Source organism: Entelurus aequoreus, linkage group LG27 (genome assembly GCF_033978785.1).
Source record: "Entelurus aequoreus isolate RoL-2023_Sb linkage group LG27, RoL_Eaeq_v1.1, whole genome shotgun sequence".
NCBI classification, from domain to species: Eukaryota; Metazoa; Chordata; class Actinopteri; order Syngnathiformes; family Syngnathidae; genus Entelurus; species Entelurus aequoreus.
In genome coordinates this window covers 1,820,767-1,825,766 of record NC_084757.1, presented here as the reverse complement: position 1 = coordinate 1,825,766, position 5,000 = coordinate 1,820,767, and the positions used below count along the sequence as shown (strand labels likewise).

Here is a 5,000-nt window from a genome sequence, read left to right as displayed (position 1 = left end):
AAACAATGTTAAAAACAATATTAAAAACAATATTAAAAACGATATTAAAAACAATGTTAAAAACAATATTAAAAACGATATTAAAAATGATATTAAAAACAATATTAAAAACGATATTAAAAACTATATTAAAAACGATATTAAAAACAATATTAAAAACAATATTAAAAACAATGTTAAAAACAATGTTAAAAACAATATTAAAAACGATATTAAAAACAATATTAAAAACAATATTATGCTACACCAATTCCAGTAGAAGTGGTGATGTAACGATACCAATATTTTGGTAGCGGTACTAAAATTATTTCGATATTTTTTTGGTACTTTTTTAAATAAAGGGGACCACATTATCATGTTACTATGATTACATCAATATTTATCGTCACAAAATCTTTAAAAAAAATTTAAAAAATCATATTAACTACTTGGTATCGGATGGATACCTAAATTTGTGGTATCATCCAAAACGAATGATACCGAGTACAGGAGCGTATCTAGTAGATACTACTATGATTACATCAATATTTATCGTCACAAAATCTTTAAAAAAAATTAAAAAAATCATATTAACTACTTGGTATCGGATGGATACCTAAATTTGTGGTATCATCCAAAACGAATGATACCGAGTACAGGAGTGTATCTAGTAGATACTACTATGATTACATCAATATTTATCGTCACAAAATCTTTAAAAAAAAAATAAAAAATCATATTAACTACTTGGTATCGGATGGATACCTAAATTTGTGGTATCATCCAAAACGAATGATACCGAGTACAGGAGCGTATATAGTCGATACTACGATTACATCAATATTTATCTTCACAAAATCTTAAAAAAAAAAAAAAATCATATTATCTACTTGGTATCGGATGGATACCTAAATTTGTGGTATCATCCAAAACGAATGATACCGAGTACAGGAGTGTATCTAGTAGATACTACTATGATTACATCAATATTTATCGTCACAAAATCTTAAAAAAATAAAAAATCATATTATCTACTTGGTATCGGATGGATACCTAAATTTGTGGTATCATCCAAAACGAATGATACTGAGTACAGGAGCGTATCTAGTAGATACTACTATGATTACATCAATATTTATCGTCACAAAATCTTTAAAAAAAAATTAAAAAAAATCATATTAACTACTTGGTATCGGATGGATAGGCAAGGCAAGGCAAGGCAACTTTATTTGTATAGCGCTTTTCATACACAAGGCAGACTCAAAGTGCTTCACAGACAACAAAGTGAAATGAAAGAAAATAAAAGCAAAATTAAAATGCAGACAATAAAAATAAAAACAGTGCAGACGTTAAAAGTTAAAAGATTAAAAGATTTAGCTGAAAGCTAAGGTGAACATAAAAGTCTTCAGTCTAGTTTTAAAAGTAGTGAGAGTTGGGGAGAGTCTGACATCTTCAGGAAGTTTATTCCAGCTATGTGTTGCATAGTAGATACTACTATGATTACATCAATATTTATCGTCACAAAATCTTTAAAAAAAAATAAAAAATCATATTAACTACTTGGTATCGGATGGATACCTAAATTTGTGGTATCATCCAAAACGAATGATACCGAGTACAGGAGCGTATATAGTCGATACTACGATTACATCAATATTTATCTTCACAAAATCTTAAAAAAAAAAAAAATCATATTATCTACTTGGTATCGGATGGATACCTAAATTTGTGGTATCATCCAAAACGAATGATACCGAGTACAGGAGTGTATCTAGTAGATACTACTATGATTACATCAATATTTATCGTCACAAAATCTTTAAAAAAAATTTAAAAAAATCATATTAACTACTTGGTATCGGATGGATACCTAAATTTGTGGTATCATCCAAAACGAATGATACCGAGTACAGGAGCGTATCTAGTAGATACTACTATGATTACATCAATATTTATCGTCACAAAATCTTTAAAAAAAATTTAAAAAATCATATTAACTACTTGGTATCGGATGGATACCTAAATTTGTGGTATCATCCAAAACGAATGATACCGAGTACAGGAGTGTATCTAGTAGATACTACTATGATTACATCAATATTTATCGTCACAAAATCTTTAAAAAAAAATAAAAAATCATATTAACTACTTGGTATCGGATGGATACCTAAATTTGTGGTATCATCCAAAACGAATGATACCGAGTACAGGAGCGTATATAGTCGATACTACGATTACATCAATATTTATCTTCACAAAATCTTAAAAAAAAAAAAAAATCATATTATCTACTTGGTATCGGATGGATACCTAAATTTGTGGTATCATCCAAAACGAATGATACCGAGTACAGGAGTGTATCTAGTAGATACTACTATGATTACATCAATATTTATCGTCACAAAATCTTAAAAAAATAAAAAATCATATTATCTACTTGGTATCGGATGGATACCTAAATTTGTGGTATCATCCAAAACGAATGATACTGAGTACAGGAGCGTATCTAGTAGATACTACTATGATTACATCAATATTTATCGTCACAAAATCTTTAAAAAAAAATTAAAAAAAATCATATTAACTACTTGGTATCGGATGGATAGGCAAGGCAAGGCAAGGCAACTTTATTTGTATAGCGCTTTTCATACACAAGGCAGACTCAAAGTGCTTCACAGACAACAAAGTGAAATGAAAGAAAATAAAAGCAAAATTAAAATGCAGACAATAAAAATAAAAACAGTGCAGACGTTAAAAGTTAAAAGATTAAAAGATTTAGCTGAAAGCTAAGGTGAACATAAAAGTCTTCAGTCTAGTTTTAAAAGTAGTGAGAGTTGGGGAGAGTCTGACATCTTCAGGAAGTTTATTCCAGCTATGTGTTGCATAGTAGATACTACTATGATTACATCAATATTTATCGTCACAAAATCTTTAAAAAAAAAATAAAAAATCATATTAACTACTTGGTATCGGATGGATACCTAAATTTGTGGTATCATCCAAAACGAATGATACCGAGTACAGGAGCGTATATAGTCGATACTACGATTACATCAATATTTATCTTCACAAAATCTTAAAAAAAAAAAAAAATCATATTATCTACTTGGTATCGGATGGATACCTAAATTTGTGGTATCATCCAAAACGAATGATACCGAGTACAGGAGTGTATCTAGTAGATACTACTATGATTACATCAATATTTATCGTCACAAAATCTTTAAAAAAAATTTAAAAAATCATATTAACTACTTGGTATCAGATGGATAACTAAATTTGTGGTATCATCCAAAACAAATGATACTGAGTACAGGAGCGTATCTAGTAGATACTACTATGATTACATCAATATTTATCGTCACAAAATCTTTAAAAAAAATCAAAAAAATCATATTAACTACTTGGTATCGGATGGATAACTAAATTTGTGGTATCATCCAAAACGAATGATACTGAGTACAGGAGTGTATCTAGTAGATACTACTATGATTACGTCAATATTTTTTATCGTCACAAAATCTTTTTTCTTTTAAAAAAAAAAGGAATATTAACTACTTGGTATCGGATGGATACCTAAATTTGTGGTATCATCCAAAACGAATGATACCGAGTACAGGAGCGTATCTAGTCGATACCACTATGATTACATCAATATTTATCGTCACAAAATCTTTAAAAAAAAAAAAAAAAAATCATATTAACTACTTGGTATCGGATGGATACCTAAATTTGTGGTATCATCCAAAACGAATGATACCGAGTACAGGAGTGTATCTAGTAGATACTACTATGATTACGTCAATATTTTTTATCGTCACAAAATCTTTTTTCTTTTAATAAAAAAAAAGGAATATTAACAACTTGGTATCGGATGGATACCTAAATTTGTGGTATCATCCAAAACGAATGGTACCGAGTACAGGAGCGTATATAGGCGATACTACTATGATTACATCAATATTTTTTATCGTCACAAAATCTTTTTTTTTTTTAAATTCTATTAACTATTTGGTATCGGATGGATACCTAAACGTGTGGTATCATCCAAAACTAATGCAAAGTATCAAAGAAGAGAAGAATAAGTGATTATTACATTTGAACAGAAGTGTAGATAGAACATGTTAAAACAGAAAATAAGCAGATATTAACAGTAAATGAACAAGTAGATTATTAATATTTTTTTTACAGTTTGTCCTTTATAATGTGCACACAATAATAGGTGTATAAATGACACAATATGTTACTGCATACGTCAGCAGACTAATTAGGAGTCTTTGTTTGTTTACTTACTACTAAAAGACAAGTTGTCTAGTATGTTCACTATTTTATTTAAGGACTAAAAGACAATAATAAACATATGTTTCATGTACACTAACATTTTTTGTTCAAATAAAGACAATAATGACTTTTTTTGTGGTCCCCTTTATTTAGAAAAGTACCGAAAAGTATCGAAAAGTATCAAAATAATTTTAGTACCGGTAGCGGAACCAAAATATAAACACGGTACGGTACACTGAAACACCGTCAGGAAGAGGTGCTTTAAGACATGGCTAACTAGCTAGCGGCTAAGTTTCTTACAAGTATCATTATCACTGGAGGACAATGAATAGCTAAACATGCTTCACTACACACCGTAGCTCACCGGCGTCAAAATATAAACAAACGCCATTGGTGGATCTACACCTAACATCCACTTTAATGATATCGAGTACAGGCACGTATTTAGTCGATACTACTATGATTACGTCGATATTTTTTGGCATCACAACATCTTTCGTTTAAAAAAAAAAATGATATTATGATTATAAAGTCAGGAAATATGTCCCTGGAGGACTTTGAATATGACCAATGTATGATCCTGTAACTACTTGGTATCACATCCATACCTAAATGTGTGGTATCATCCAAAACTAATGTAAAGTATCAAGTGATTATTACATTTTAACAGAAGTGTAGATAGAACATGTTAAAACAGAAAATAAGCAGATATTAACAGTAAATGAACAACTAGATTAATA

The 5,000-nt window shown here is 29.3% G+C and overlaps 1 protein-coding gene across 1 annotated transcript in view; it reads right to left on the bottom strand.

Moving 5' to 3' along the window:
* Positions 1 to 5,000, bottom strand: part of LOC133644068 (lipoma-preferred partner homolog) — a 320,875-nt gene that overhangs the window by 207,675 nt on the left and 108,200 nt on the right. The gene's annotated exons all lie outside the window — the stretch shown is intronic.